Source organism: Eleutherodactylus coqui, chromosome 11, assembly GCF_035609145.1.
Source record: "Eleutherodactylus coqui strain aEleCoq1 chromosome 11, aEleCoq1.hap1, whole genome shotgun sequence".
NCBI classification, from domain to species: Eukaryota; Metazoa; Chordata; class Amphibia; order Anura; family Eleutherodactylidae; genus Eleutherodactylus; species Eleutherodactylus coqui.
In genome coordinates, this window is record NC_089847.1 from 52,948,500 (window position 1) to 52,962,694 (window position 14,195).

The 14,195-nt window shown below is 44.9% G+C and overlaps 19 non-coding genes across 19 annotated transcripts; all 19 read right to left on the reverse strand.

Annotated features, from left to right (window-relative positions):
- Nucleotides 1–107: 107 nt before the first annotated feature.
- TRNAD-GUC (transfer RNA aspartic acid (anticodon GUC)) lies at nt 108–179 on the reverse strand. Its single transcript has one exon. It is a non-coding gene; the product is annotated as a tRNA-Asp (tRNA).
- Nucleotides 180–589: 410 nt separating this feature from the next.
- On the reverse strand, nt 590–661 carry TRNAD-GUC (transfer RNA aspartic acid (anticodon GUC)). Its single transcript has one exon. It is a non-coding gene; the product is annotated as a tRNA-Asp (tRNA).
- A 409-nt stretch (nt 662–1,070) lies between these two features.
- On the reverse strand, nt 1,071–1,142 carry TRNAD-GUC (transfer RNA aspartic acid (anticodon GUC)). Its single transcript has one exon. It is a non-coding gene; the product is annotated as a tRNA-Asp (tRNA).
- An 892-nt stretch (nt 1,143–2,034) lies between these two features.
- On the reverse strand, nt 2,035–2,106 carry TRNAD-GUC (transfer RNA aspartic acid (anticodon GUC)). Its single transcript has one exon. It is a non-coding gene; the product is annotated as a tRNA-Asp (tRNA).
- Nucleotides 2,107–2,516: 410 nt separating this feature from the next.
- TRNAD-GUC (transfer RNA aspartic acid (anticodon GUC)) lies at nt 2,517–2,588 on the reverse strand. Its single transcript has one exon. It is a non-coding gene; the product is annotated as a tRNA-Asp (tRNA).
- A 410-nt stretch (nt 2,589–2,998) lies between these two features.
- Nucleotides 2,999–3,070, reverse strand: TRNAD-GUC (transfer RNA aspartic acid (anticodon GUC)). The gene has a single exon. It is a non-coding gene; the product is annotated as a tRNA-Asp (tRNA).
- A 410-nt stretch (nt 3,071–3,480) lies between these two features.
- TRNAD-GUC (transfer RNA aspartic acid (anticodon GUC)) lies at nt 3,481–3,552 on the reverse strand. The gene has a single exon. It is a non-coding gene; the product is annotated as a tRNA-Asp (tRNA).
- An 892-nt stretch (nt 3,553–4,444) lies between these two features.
- TRNAD-GUC (transfer RNA aspartic acid (anticodon GUC)) lies at nt 4,445–4,516 on the reverse strand. The gene has a single exon. It is a non-coding gene; the product is annotated as a tRNA-Asp (tRNA).
- A 410-nt stretch (nt 4,517–4,926) lies between these two features.
- Nucleotides 4,927–4,998, reverse strand: TRNAD-GUC (transfer RNA aspartic acid (anticodon GUC)). The gene has a single exon. It is a non-coding gene; the product is annotated as a tRNA-Asp (tRNA).
- A 410-nt stretch (nt 4,999–5,408) lies between these two features.
- Nucleotides 5,409–5,480, reverse strand: TRNAD-GUC (transfer RNA aspartic acid (anticodon GUC)). Its single transcript has one exon. It is a non-coding gene; the product is annotated as a tRNA-Asp (tRNA).
- Nucleotides 5,481–5,889: 409 nt separating this feature from the next.
- Nucleotides 5,890–5,961, reverse strand: TRNAD-GUC (transfer RNA aspartic acid (anticodon GUC)). The gene has a single exon. It is a non-coding gene; the product is annotated as a tRNA-Asp (tRNA).
- Nucleotides 5,962–6,853: 892 nt separating this feature from the next.
- On the reverse strand, nt 6,854–6,925 carry TRNAD-GUC (transfer RNA aspartic acid (anticodon GUC)). Its single transcript has one exon. It is a non-coding gene; the product is annotated as a tRNA-Asp (tRNA).
- A 410-nt stretch (nt 6,926–7,335) lies between these two features.
- On the reverse strand, nt 7,336–7,407 carry TRNAD-GUC (transfer RNA aspartic acid (anticodon GUC)). The gene has a single exon. It is a non-coding gene; the product is annotated as a tRNA-Asp (tRNA).
- Nucleotides 7,408–11,155: 3,748 nt separating this feature from the next.
- TRNAD-GUC (transfer RNA aspartic acid (anticodon GUC)) lies at nt 11,156–11,227 on the reverse strand. The gene has a single exon. It is a non-coding gene; the product is annotated as a tRNA-Asp (tRNA).
- A 410-nt stretch (nt 11,228–11,637) lies between these two features.
- Nucleotides 11,638–11,709, reverse strand: TRNAD-GUC (transfer RNA aspartic acid (anticodon GUC)). Its single transcript has one exon. It is a non-coding gene; the product is annotated as a tRNA-Asp (tRNA).
- Nucleotides 11,710–12,119: 410 nt separating this feature from the next.
- On the reverse strand, nt 12,120–12,191 carry TRNAD-GUC (transfer RNA aspartic acid (anticodon GUC)). Its single transcript has one exon. It is a non-coding gene; the product is annotated as a tRNA-Asp (tRNA).
- A 410-nt stretch (nt 12,192–12,601) lies between these two features.
- Nucleotides 12,602–12,673, reverse strand: TRNAD-GUC (transfer RNA aspartic acid (anticodon GUC)). The gene has a single exon. It is a non-coding gene; the product is annotated as a tRNA-Asp (tRNA).
- An 892-nt stretch (nt 12,674–13,565) lies between these two features.
- TRNAD-GUC (transfer RNA aspartic acid (anticodon GUC)) lies at nt 13,566–13,637 on the reverse strand. Its single transcript has one exon. It is a non-coding gene; the product is annotated as a tRNA-Asp (tRNA).
- Nucleotides 13,638–14,047: 410 nt separating this feature from the next.
- On the reverse strand, nt 14,048–14,119 carry TRNAD-GUC (transfer RNA aspartic acid (anticodon GUC)). The gene has a single exon. It is a non-coding gene; the product is annotated as a tRNA-Asp (tRNA).
- Between the last annotated feature and the right edge of the window lie 76 nt (nt 14,120–14,195).

Here is a 14,195-nt window from a genome sequence, read left to right on the forward strand (position 1 = left end):
AGTGGCATGCTTCTTAGCATTTAGCAGGAAGCACTTCTTCTTGAGATGGACTTTGTCAAAGATGGCGACAGTCTTGGGAAATAGCTTCGTAGAAAACGAGAAAAGCACTCCCCGTCGGGGAATCGAACCCCGGTCTCCCGCGTGACAGGCGGGGATACTCACCACTATACTAACGAGGAAGAAGCTGATGAAAGCATGGCAGTATTCGGGCGGACCCATTTACTCTTGGGACCGATAGAATTTTGCCCATTTACACATACGCAGATGTTCTGCCAAAAGAAAAATAGCTTCCACAGATGATATCTTGAGTCATCTAACTGCAAAGTCCAGCTAAAGAAATCTCAAGTCTGACAAATCAGACTTTTTCTCTTTCCCCAAAGGTAAAGCTGCAGTGATTCCTGGGGACAAAGCGCTGTTTGGAGGTGAAATGCAGAAAAACATAACCTGGTGTTGTAAATAGTACATAGGCAAGAGGATAGCAAAGTGGCATGCTTCTTAGCATTTAGCAGGAAGCACTTCTTCTTGAGATGGACTTTGTCAAAGATGGCGACAGTCTTTGGAAATAGCTTCGTAGAAAACGAGAAAAGCACTCCCCGTCGGGGAATCGAACCCCGGTCTCCCGCGTGACAGGCGGGGATACTCACCACTATACTAACGAGGAAGAAGCTAATGAAAGCATGGCAGTATTCGGGCGGACCCATTTACTCTTGGGACCGATAGAATTTTGCCCATTTACACATACGCAGATGTTCTGCCAAAAGAAAAATAGCTTCCACAGATGATATCTTGAGTCATCTAACTGCAAAGTCCAGCTAAAGAAATCTCAAGTCTGACAAATCAGACTTTTTCCTTTTCCCCAAAGGTAAAGCTGCAGTGATTCCTGGGGACAAAGAGCTGTTTGGAGGTGAAATGCAGAAAAACATAACCTGGTGTTGTAAATAGTACATAGGCAAGAGGATAGCAAAGTGGCATGCTTCTTAGCATTTAGCAGGAAGCACTTCTTCTTGAGATGGACTTTTCAAAGATGGCGACAGTCTTGGGAAATAGCTTCGTAGAAAACGAGAAAAGCACTCCCCGTCGGGGAATCGAACCCCGGTCTCCCGCGTGACAGGCGGGGATACTCACCACTATACTAACGAGGAAGAAGCTGATGAAAGCATGGCAGTATTCGGGCGGACCCATTTACTCTTGGGACCGATAGAATTTTGCCAATTTACACATACGCAGATGTTCTGCCAAAAGAAAAATAGCTTCCACAGATGATATCTTGAGTCATCTAACTGCAAAGTCCAGCTAAAGAAATCTCAAGTCTGACAAATCAGACTTTTTCTCTTTCCCCAAAGGTAAAGCTGCAGTGATTCCTGGGGACAAAGCGCTGTTTGGAGGTGAAATGCAGAAAAACATAACCTGGTGTTGTAAATAGTACATAGGCAAGAGGATAGCAAAGTGGCATGCTTCTTAGCATTTAGCAGGAAGCACTTCTTCTTGAGATGGACTTTGTCAAAGATGGCGACAGTCTTGGGAAATAGCTTCGTAGAAAACGAGAAAAGCACTCCCCGTCGGGGAATCGAACCCCGGTCTCCCGCGTGACAGGCGGGGATACTCACCACTATACTAACGAGTAAGAAGCTGATGAAAGCATGGCAGTATTCGGGCAGACCCATTTACTCTTGGGACCGATAGAATTTTGCCCATTTACACATACGCAGATGTTCTGCCAAAAGAAAAATAGCTTCCACAGATGATATCTTGAGTCATCTAACTGCAAAGTCCAGCTAAAGAAATCTCAAGTCTGACAAATCAGACTTTTTCCTTTTCCCCAAAGGTAAAGCTGCAGTGATTCCTGGGGACAAAGAGCTGTTTGGAGGTGAAATGCAGAAAAACATAACCTGGTGTTGTAAATAGTACATAGGCAAGAGGATAGCAAAGTGGCATGCTTCTTAGCATTTAGCAGGAAGCACTTCTTCTTGAGATGGACTTTGTCAAAGATGGCGACAGTCTTGGGAAATAGCTTCGTAGAAAACGAGAAAAGCACTCCCCGTCGGGGAATCGAACCCCGGTCTCCCGCGTGACAGGCGGGGATACTCACCACTATACTAACGAGGAAGAAGCTGATGAAAGCATGGCAGTATTCGGGCGGACCCATTTACTCTTGGGACCGATAGAATTTTGCCCATTTACACATACGCAGATGTTCTGCCAAAAGAAAAATAGCTTCCACAGATGATATCTTGAGTCATCTAACTGCAAAGTCCAGCTAAAGAAATCTCAAGTCTGACAAATCAGACTTTTTCTCTTTCCCCAAAGGTAAAGCTGCAGTGATTCCTGGGGACAAAGCGCTGTTTGGAGGTGAAATGCAGAAAAACATAACCTGGTGTTGTAAATAGTACATAGGCAAGAGGATAGCAAAGTGGCATGCTTCTTAGCATTTAGCAGGAAGCACTTCTTCTTGAGATGGACTTTGTCAAAGATGGCGACAGTCTTTGGAAATAGCTTCGTAGAAAACGAGAAAAGCACTCCCCGTCGGGGAATCGAACCCCGGTCTCCCGCGTGACAGGCGGGGATACTCACCACTATACTAACGAGGAAGAAGCTAATGAAAGCATGGCAGTATTCGGGCGGACCCATTTACTCTTGGGACCGATAGAATTTTGCCCATTTACACATACGCAGATGTTCTGCCAAAAGAAAAATAGCTTCCACAGATGATATCTTGAGTCATCTAACTGCAAAGTCCAGCTAAAGAAATCTCAAGTCTGACAAATCAGACTTTTTCCTTTTCCCCAAAGGTAAAGCTGCAGTGATTCCTGGGGACAAAGAGCTGTTTGGAGGTGAAATGCAGAAAAACATAACCTGGTGTTGTAAATAGTACATAGGCAAGAGGATAGCAAAGTGGCATGCTTCTTAGCATTTAGCAGGAAGCACTTCTTCTTGAGATGGACTTTGTCAAAGATGGCGACAGTCTTGGGAAATAGCTTCGTAGAAAACGAGAAAAGCACTCCCCGTCGGGGAATCGAACCCCGGTCTCCCGCGTGACAGGCGGGAATACTCACCACTATACTAACGAGGAAGAAGCTGATGAAAGCATGGCAGTATTCGGGCGGACCCATTTACTCTTGGGACCGATAGAATTTTGCCCATTTACACATACGCAGATGTTCTGCCAAAAGAAAAATAGCTTCCACAGATGATATCTTGAGTCATCTAACTGCAAAGTCCAGCTAAAGAAATCTCAAGTCTGACAAATCAGACTTTTTCTCTTTCCCCAAAGGTAAAGCTGCAGTGATTCCTGGGGACAAAGCGCTGTTTGGAGGTGAAATGCAGAAAAACATAACCTGGTGTTGTAAATAGTACATAGGCAAGAGGATAGCAAAGTGGCATGCTTCTTAGCATTTAGCAGGAAGCACTTCTTCTTGAGATGGACTTTGTCAAAGATGGCGACAGTCTTGGGAAATAGCTTCGTAGAAAACGAGAAAAGCACTCCCCGTCGGGGAATCGAACCCCGGTCTCCCGCGTGACAGGCGGGGATACTCACCACTATACTAACGAGGAAGAAGCTGATGAAAGCATGGCAGTATTCGGGCGGACCCATTTACTCTTGGGACCGATAGAATTTTGCCCATTTACACATACGCAGATGTTCTGCCAAAAGAAAAATAGCTTCCACAGATGATATCTTGAGTCATCTAACTGCAAAGTCCAGCTAAAGAAATCTCAAGTCTGACAAATCAGACTTTTTCTCTTTCCCCAAAGGTAAAGCTGCAGTGATTCCTGGGGACAAAGCGCTGTTTGGAGGTGAAATGCAGAAAAACATAACCTGGTGTTGTAAATAGTACATAGGCAAGAGGATAGCAAAGTGGCATGCTTCTTAGCATTTAGCAGGAAGCACTTCTTCTTGAGATGGACTTTGTCAAAGATGGCGACAGTCTTTGGAAATAGCTTCGTAGAAAACGAGAAAAGCACTCCCCGTCGGGGAATGGAACCCCGGTCTCCCGCGTGACAGGCGGGGATACTCACCACTATACTAACGAGGAAGAAGCTAATGAAAGCATGGCAGTATTCGGGCGGACCCATTTACTCTTGGGACCGATAGAATTTTGCCCATTTACACATACGCAGATGTTCTGCCAAAAGAAAAATAGCTTCCACAGATGATATCTTGAGTCATCTAACTGCAAAGTCCAGCTAAAGAAATCTCAAGTCTGACAAATCAGACTTTTTCCTTTTCCCCAAAGGTAAAGCTGCAGTGATTCCTGGGGACAAAGAGCTGTTTGGAGGTGAAATGCAGAAAAACATAACCTGGTGTTGTAAATAGTACATAGGCAAGAGGATAGCAAAGTGGCATGCTTCTTAGCATTTAGCAGGAAGCACTTCTTCTTGAGATGGACTTTGTCAAAGATGGCGACAGTCTTGGGAAATAGCTTCGTAGAAAACGAGAAAAGCACTCCCCGTCGGGGAATCGAACCCCGGTCTCCCGCGTGACAGGCGGGGATACTCACCACTATACTAACGAGGAAGAAGCTGATGAAAGCATGGCAGTATTCGGGCGGACCCATTTACTCTTGGGACCGATAGAATTTTGCCCATTTACACATACGCAGATGTTCTGCCAAAAGAAAAATAGCTTCCACAGATGATATCTTGAGTCATCTAACTGCAAAGTCCAGCTAAAGAAATCTCAAGTCTGACAAATCAGACTTTTTCTCTTTCCCCAAAGGTAAAGCTGCAGTGATTCCTGGGGACAAAGCGCTGTTTGGAGGTGAAATGCAGAAAAACATAACCTGGTGTTGTAAATAGTACATAGGCAAGAGGATAGCAAAGTGGCATGCTTCTTAGCATTTAGCAGGAAGCACTTCTTCTTGAGATGGACTTTGTCAAAGATGGCGACAGTCTTGGGAAATAGCTTCGTAGAAAACGAGAAAAGCACTCCCCGTCGGGGAATCGAACCCCGGTCTCCCGCGTGACAGGCGGGGATACTCACCACTATACTAACGAGGAAGAAGCTGATGAAAGCATGGCAGTATTCGGGCGGACCCATTTACTCTTGGGACCGATAGAATTTTGCCCATTTACACATACGCAGATGTTCTGCCAAAAGAAAAATAGCTTCCACAGATGATATCTTGAGTCATCTAACTGCAAAGTCCAGCTAAAGAAATCTCAAGTCTGACAAATCAGACTTTTTCTCTTTCCCCAAAGGTAAAGCTGCAGTGATTCCTGGGGACAAAGCGCTGTTTGGAGGTGAAATGCAGAAAAACATAACCTGGTGTTGTAAATAGTACATAGGCAAGAGGATAGCAAAGTGGCATGCTTCTTAGCATTTAGCAGGAAGCACTTCTTCTTGAGATGGACTTTGTCAAAGATGGCGACAGTCTTTGGAAATAGCTTCGTAGAAAACGAGAAAAGCACTCCCCGTCGGGGAATCGAACCCCGGTCTCCCGCGTGACAGGCGGGGATACTCACCACTATACTAACGAGGAAGAAGCTAATGAAAGCATGGCAGTATTCGGGCGGACCCATTTACTCTTGGGACCGATAGAATTTTGCCCATTTACACATACGCAGATGTTCTGCCAAAAGAAAAATAGCTTCCACAGATGATATCTTGAGTCATCTAACTGCAAAGTCCAGCTAAAGAAATCTCAAGTCTGACAAATCAGACTTTTTCCTTTTCCCCAAAGGTAAAGCTGCAGTGATTCCTGGGGACAAAGAGCTGTTTGGAGGTGAAATGCAGAAAAACATAACCTGGTGTTGTAAATAGTACATAGGCAAGAGGATAGCAAAGTGGCATGCTTCTTAGCATTTAGCAGGAAGCACTTCTTCTTGAGATGGACTTTTCAAAGATGGCGACAGTCTTGGGAAATAGCTTCGTAGAAAACGAGAAAAGCACTCCCCGTCGGGGAATCGAACCCCGGTCTCCCGCGTGACAGGCGGGGATACTCACCACTATACTAACGAGGAAGAAGCTGATGAAAGCATGGCAGTATTCGGGCGGACCCATTTACTCTTGGGACCGATAGAATTTTGCCAATTTACACATACGCAGATGTTCTGCCAAAAGAAAAATAGCTTCCACAGATGATATCTTGAGTCATCTAACTGCAAAGTCCAGCTAAAGAAATCTCAAGTCTGACAAATCAGACTTTTTCTCTTTCCCCAAAGGTAAAGCTGCAGTGATTCCTGGGGACAAAGCGCTGTTTGGAGGTGAAATGCAGAAAAACATAACCTGGTGTTGTAAATAGTACATAGGCAAGAGGATAGCAAAGTGGCATGCTTCTTAGCATTTAGCAGGAAGCACTTCTTCTTGAGATGGACTTTGTCAAAGATGGCGACAGTCTTGGGAAATAGCTTCGTAGAAAACGAGAAAAGCACTCCCCGTCGGGGAATCGAACCCCGGTCTCCCGCGTGACAGGCGGGGATACTCACCACTATACTAACGAGTAAGAAGCTGATGAAAGCATGGCAGTATTCGGGCAGACCCATTTACTCTTGGGACCGATAGAATTTTGCCCATTTACACATACGCAGATGTTCTGCCAAAAGAAAAATAGCTTCCACAGATGATATCTTGAGTCATCTAACTGCAAAGTCCAGCTAAAGAAATCTCAAGTCTGACAAATCAGACTTTTTCCTTTTCCCCAAAGGTAAAGCTGCAGTGATTCCTGGGGACAAAGAGCTGTTTGGAGGTGAAATGCAGAAAAACATAACCTGGTGTTGTAAATAGTACATAGGCAAGAGGATAGCAAAGTGGCATGCTTCTTAGCATTTAGCAGGAAGCACTTCTTCTTGAGATGGACTTTGTCAAAGATGGCGACAGTCTTGGGAAATAGCTTCGTAGAAAACGAGAAAAGCACTCCCCGTCGGGGAATCGAACCCCGGTCTCCCGCGTGACAGGCGGGGATACTCACCACTATACTAACGAGGAAGAAGCTGATGAAAGCATGGCAGTATTCGGGCGGACCCATTTACTCTTGGGACCGATAGAATTTTGCCCATTTACACATACGCAGATGTTCTGCCAAAAGAAAAATAGCTTCCACAGATGATATCTTGAGTCATCTAACTGCAAAGTCCAGCTAAAGAAATCTCAAGTCTGACAAATCAGACTTTTTCTCTTTCCCCAAAGGTAAAGCTGCAGTGATTCCTGGGGACAAAGCGCTGTTTGGAGGTGAAATGCAGAAAAACATAACCTGGTGTTGTAAACAGTACATAGGCAAGAGGATAGCAAAGTGGCATGCTTCTTAGCATTTAGCAGGAAGCACTTCTTCTTGAGATGGACTTTGTCAAAGATGGCGACAGTCTTGGGAAATAGCTTCGTAGAAAACGAGAAAAGCACTCCCCGTCGGGGAATCGAACCCCGGTCTCCCGCGTGACAGGCGGGGATACTCACCACTATACTAACGAGGAAAAAGCTGATGAAAGCATGGCCGTATTCGGGCAGACCCATTTACTCTTGGGACTAATAGAATTTTGCCCATTTACACATACGCAGATGTTCTGCCAAAAGAAAAATAGCTTCCACAGATGATATCTTGAGTCATCTAACTGCAAAGTCCAGCTAAAGAAATCTCAAGTCTGACAAATCAGACTTTTTCTCTTTCCCCAAAGGTAAAGCTGCAGTGATTCCTGGGGACAAAGCGCTGTTTGGAGGTGAAATGCAGAAAAACATAACCTGGTGTTGTAAACAGTACATAGGCAAGAGGATAGCAAAGTGGCATGCTTCTTAGCATTTAGCAGGAAGCACTTCTTCTTGAGATGGACTTTGTCAAAGATGGCGACAGTCTTGGGAAATAGCTTCGTAGAAAACGAGAAAAGCACTCCCCGTCGGGGAATCGAACCCCGGTCTCCCGCGTGACTACTCGCCACTATACTAACGAGGAAGAAGCTGATGAAAGCATGGCAGTATTCGGGCAGACCCATTTACTCTTGGGACCGATAGAATTTTGCCCATTTACACATACGCAGATGTTCTGCCAAAAGAAAAATAGCTTCCACAGATGATATCTTGAGTCATCTAACTGCAAAGTCCAGCTAAAGAAATCTCAAGTCTGACAAATCAGACTTTTTCTCTTTCCCCAAAGGTAAAGCTGCAGTGATTCCTGGGGACAAAGCGCTGTTTGGAGGTGAAATGCAGAAAAACATAACCTGGTGTTGTAAACAGTACATAGGCAAGAGGATAGCAAAGTGGCATGCTTCTTAGCATTTAGCAGGAAGCACTTCTTCTTGAGATGGACTTTGTCAAAGATGGTGACAGTCTTGGGAAATAGCTTTGTAGAAAACGAGAAAAGCACTCCCTGTCGGGGAATCGAACCCCGGTCTCCCGCGTGACTACTCGCCACTATACTAACGAGGAAGAAGCTGATGAAAGCATGGCAGTATTCGGGCAGACCCATTTACTCTTGGGACCGATAGAATTTTGCCCATTTACACATACGCAGATGTTCTGCCAAAAGAAAAATAGCTTCCACAGATGATATCTTGAGTCATCTAACTGCAAAGTCCAGCTAAAGAAATCTCAAGTCTGACAAATCAGACTTTTTCCTTTTCCCCAAAGGTAAAGCTGCAGTGATTCCTGGGGACAAAGCGCTGTTTGGAGGTGAAATGCAGAAAAACATAACCTGGTGTTGTAAATAGTACATAGGCAAGAGGATAGCAAAGTGGCATGCTTCTTAGCATTTAGCAGGAAGCACTTCTTCTTGAGATGGACTTTGTCAAAGATGGCGACAGTCTTTGGAAATAGCTTCGTAGAAAACGAGAAAAGCACTCCCCGTCGGGGAATCGAACCCCAGTCTCCCGCGTGACAGGCGGGGATACTCACCACTATACTAACGAGGAAGAAGCTGATGAAAGCATGGCAGTATTCGGGCGGACCCATTTACTCTTGGGACCGATAGAATTTTGCCCATTTACACATACGCAGATGTTCTGCCAAAAGAAAAATAGCTTCCACAGATGATATCTTGAGTCATCTAACTGCAAAGTCCAGCTAAAGAAATCTCAAGTCTGACAAATCAGACTTTTTCTCTTTCCCCAAAGGTAAAGCTGCAGTGATTCCTGGGGACAAAGCGCTGTTTGGAGGTGAAATGCAGAAAAACATAACCTGGTGTTGTAAATAGTACATAGGCAAGAGGATAGCAAAGTGGCATGCTTCTTAGCATTTAGCAGGAAGCACTTCTTCTTGAGATGGACTTTGTCAAAGATGGCGACAGTCTTGGGAAATAGCTTCGTAGAAAACGAGAAAAGCACTCCCCGTCGGGGAATCGAACCCCGGTCTCCCGCGTGACTACTCGCCACTATACTAACGAGGAAGAAGCTGATGAAAGCATGGCAGTATTCGGGCAGACCCATTTACTCTTGGGACCGATAGAATTTTGCCCATTTACACATACGCAGATGTTCTGCCAAAAGAAAAATAGCTTCCACAGATGATATCTTGAGTCATCTAACTGCAAAGTCCAGCTAAAGAAATCTCAAGTCTGACAAATCAGACTTTTTCCTTTTCCCCAAAGGTAAAGCTGCAGTGATTCCTGGGGACAAAGCGCTGTTTGGAGGTGAAATGCAGAAAAACATAACCTGGTGTTGTAAATAGTACATAGGCAAGAGGATAGCAAAGTGGCATGCTTCTTAGCATTTAGCAGGAAGCACTTCTTCTTGAGATGGACTTTGTCAAAGATGGCGACAGTCTTTGGAAATAGCTTCGTAGAAAACGAGAAAAGCACTCCCCGTCGGGGAATCGAACCCCGGTCTCCCGCGTGACAGGCAGGGATACTCACCACTATACTAACGAGGAAGAAGCTGATGAAAGCATGGCAGTATTCGGGCGGACCCATTTACTCTTGGGACCGATAGAATTTTGCCCATTTACACATACGCAGATGTTCTGCCAAAAGAAAAATAGCTTCCACAGATGATATCTTGAGTCATCTAACTGCAAAGTCCAGCTAAAGAAATCTCAAGTCTGACAAATCAGACTTTTTCTCTTTCCCCAAAGGTAAAGCTGCAGTGATTCCTGGGGACAAAGCGCTGTTTGGAGGTGAAATGCAGAAAAACATAACCTGGTGTTGTAAATAGTACATAGGCAAGAGGATAGCAAAGTGGCATGCTTCTTAGCATTTAGCAGGAAGCACTTCTTCTTGAGATGGACTTTGTCAAAGATGGCGACAGTCTTGGGAAATAGCTTCGTAGAAAACGAGAAAAGCACTCCCCGTCGGGGAATCGAACCCCGGTCTCCCGCGTGACTACTCGCCACTATACTAACGAGGAAGAAGCTGATGAAAGCATGGCAGTATTCGGGCAGACCCATTTACTCTTGGGACCGATAGAATTTTGCCCATTTACACATACGCAGATGTTCTGCCAAAAGAAAAATAGCTTCCACAGATGATATCTTGAGTCATCTAACTGCAAAGTCCAGCTAAAGAAATCTCAAGTCTGACAAATCAGACTTTTTCCTTTTCCCCAAAGGTAAAGCTGCAGTGATTCCTGGGGACAAAGCGCTGTTTGGAGGTGAAATGCAGAAAAACATAACCTGGTGTTGTAAATAGTACATAGGCAAGAGGATAGCAAAGTGGCATGCTTCTTAGCATTTAGCAGGAAGCACTTCTTCTTGAGATGGACTTTGTCAAAGATGGCGACAGTCTTTGGAAATAGCTTCGTAGAAAACGAGAAAAGCACTCCCCGTCGGGGAATGGAACCCCGGTCTCCCGCGTGACAGGCGGGGATACTCACCACTATACTAACGAGGAAGAAGCTAATGAAAGCATGGCAGTATTCGGGCGGACCCATTTACTCTTGGGACCGATAGAATTTTGCCCATTTACACATACGCAGATGTTCTGCCAAAAGAAAAATAGCTTCCACAGATGATATCTTGAGTCATCTAACTGCAAAGTCCAGCTAAAGAAATCTCAAGTCTGACAAATCAGACTTTTTCCTTTTCCCCAAAGGTAAAGCTGCAGTGATTCCTGGGGACAAAGAGCTGTTTGGAGGTGAAATGCAGAAAAACATAACCTGGTGTTGTAAATAGTACATAGGCAAGAGGATAGCAAAGTGGCATGCTTCTTAGCATTTAGCAGGAAGCACTTCTTCTTGAGATGGACTTTGTCAAAGATGGCGACAGTCTTGGGAAATAGCTTCGTAGAAAACGAGAAAAGCACTCCCCGTCGGGGAATCGAACCCCGGTCTCCCGCGTGACAGGCGGGGATACTCACCACTATACTAACGAGGAAGAAGCTGATGAAAGCATGGCAGTATTCGGGCGGACCCATTTACTCTTGGGACCGATAGAATTTTGCCCATTTACACATACGCAGATGTTCTGCCAAAAGAAAAATAGCTTCCACAGATGATATCTTGAGTCATCTAACTGCAAAGTCCAGCTAAAGAAATCTCAAGTCTGACAAATCAGACTTTTTCTCTTTCCCCAAAGGTAAAGCTGCAGTGATTCCTGGGGACAAAGCGCTGTTTGGAGGTGAAATGCAGAAAAACATAACCTGGTGTTGTAAATAGTACATAGGCAAGAGGATAGCAAAGTGGCATGCTTCTTAGCATTTAGCAGGAAGCACTTCTTCTTGAGATGGACTTTGTCAAAGATGGCGACAGTCTTGGGAAATAGCTTCGTAGAAAACGAGAAAAGCACTCCCCGTCGGGGAATCGAACCCCGGTCTCCCGCGTGACAGGCGGGGATACTCACCACTATACTAACGAGGAAGAAGCTGATGAAAGCATGGCAGTATTCGGGCGGACCCATTTACTCTTGGGACCGATAGAATTTTGCCCATTTACACATACGCAGATGTTCTGCCAAAAGAAAAATAGCTTCCACAGATGATATCTTGAGTCATCTAACTGCAAAGTCCAGCTAAAGAAATCTCAAGTCTGACAAATCAGACTTTTTCTCTTTCCCCAAAGGTAAAGCTGCAGTGATTCCTGGGGACAAAGCGCTGTTTGGAGGTGAAATGCAGAAAAACATAACCTGGTGTTGTAAATAGTACATAGGCAAGAGGATAGCAAAGTGGCATGCTTCTTAGCATTTAGCAGGAAGCACTTCTTCTTGAGATGGACTTTGTCAAAGATGGCGACAGTCTTTGGAAATAGCTTCGTAGAAAACGAGAAAAGCACTCCCCGTCGGGGAATCGAACCCCGGTCTCCCGCGTGACAGGCGGGGATACTCACCACTATACTAACGAGGAAGAAGCTAATGAAAGCATGGCAGTATTCGGGCGGACCCATTTACTCTTGGGACCGATAGAATTTTGCCCATTTACACATACGCAGATGTTCTGCCAAAAGAAAAATAGCTTCCACAGATGATATCTTGAGTCATCTAACTGCAAAGTCCAGCTAAAGAAATCTCAAGTCTGACAAATCAGACTTTTTCCTTTTCCCCAAAGGTAAAGCTGCAGTGATTCCTGGGGACAAAGAGCTGTTTGGAGGTGAAATGCAGAAAAACATAACCTGGTGTTGTAAATAGTACATAGGCAAGAGGATAGCAAAGTGGCATGCTTCTTAGCATTTAGCAGGAAGCACTTCTTCTTGAGATGGACTTTGTCAAAGATGGCGACAGTCTTGGGAAATAGCTTCGTAGAAAACGAGAAAAGCACTCCCCGTCGGGGAATCGAACCCCGGTCTCCCGCGTGACAGGCGGGGATACTCACCACTATACTAACGAGGAAGAAGCTGATGAAAGCATGGCAGTATTCGGGCGGACCCATTTACTCTTGGGACCGATAGAATTTTGCCAATTTACACATACGCAGATGTTCTGCCAAAAGAAAAATAGCTTCCACAGATGATATCTTGAGTCATCTAACTGCAAAGTCCAGCTAAAGAAATCTCAAGTCTGACAAATCAGACTTTTTCTCTTTCCCCAAAGGTAAAGCTGCAGTGATTCCTGGGGACAAAGCGCTGTTTGGAGGTGAAATGCAGAAAAACATAACCTGGTGTTGTAAATAGTACATAGGCAAGAGGATAGCAAAGTGGCATGCTTCTTAGCATTTAGCAGGAAGCACTTCTTCTTGAGATGGACTTTGTCAAAGATGGCGACAGTCTTGGGAAATAGCTTCGTAGAAAACGAGAAAAGCACTCCCCGTCGGGGAATCGAACCCCGGTCTCCCGCGTGACAGGCGGGGATACTCACCACTATACTAACGAGTAAGAAGCTGATGAAAGCATGGCAGTATTCGGGCAGACCCATTTACTCTTGGGACCGATAGAATTTTGCCCATTTACACATACGCAGATGTTCTGCCAAAAGAAAAATAGCTTCCACAGATGATATCTTGAGTCATCTAACTGCAAAGTCCAGCTAAAGAAATCTCAAGTCTGACAAATCAGACTTTTTCCTTTTCCCCAAAGGTAAAGCTGCAGTGATTCCTGGGGACAAAGAGCTGTTTGGAGGTGAAATGCAGAAAAACATAACCTGGTGTTGTAAATAGTACATAGGCAAGAGGATAGCAAAGTGGCATGCTTCTTAGCATTTAGCAGGAAGCACTTCTTCTTGAGATGGACTTTGTCAAAGATGGCGACAGTCTTGGGAAATAGCTTCGTAGAAAACGAGAAAAGCACTCCCCGTCGGGGAATCGAACCCCGGTCTCCCGCGTGACAGGCGGGGATACTCACCACTATACTAACGAGGAAGAAGCTGATGAAAGCATGGCAGTATTCGGGCGGACCCATTTACTCTTGGGACCGATAGAATTTTGCCCATTTACACATACGCAGATGTTCTGCCAAAAGAAAAATAGCTTCCACAGATGATATCTTGAGTCATCTAACTGCAAAGTCCAGCTAAAGAAATCTCAAGTCTGACAAATCAGACTTTTTCTCTTTCCCCATAGGTAAAGCTGCAGTGATTCCTGGGGACAAAGCGCTGTTTGGAGGTGAAATGCAGAAAAACATAACCTGGTGTTGTAAATAGTACATAGGCAAGAGGATAGCAAAGTGGCATGCTTCTTAGCATTTAGCAGGAAGCACTTCTTCTTGAGATGGACTTTGTCAAAGATGGCGACAGTCTTGGGAAATAGCTTCGTAGAAAACGAGAAAAGCACTCCCCGTCGGGGAATCGAACCCCGGTCTCCCGCGTGACAGGCGGGGATACTCACCACTATACTAACGAGGAAGAAGCTGATGAAAGCATGGCAGTATTCGGGCGGACCCATTTACTCTTGGGACCGATAGAATTTTGCCCATTTACA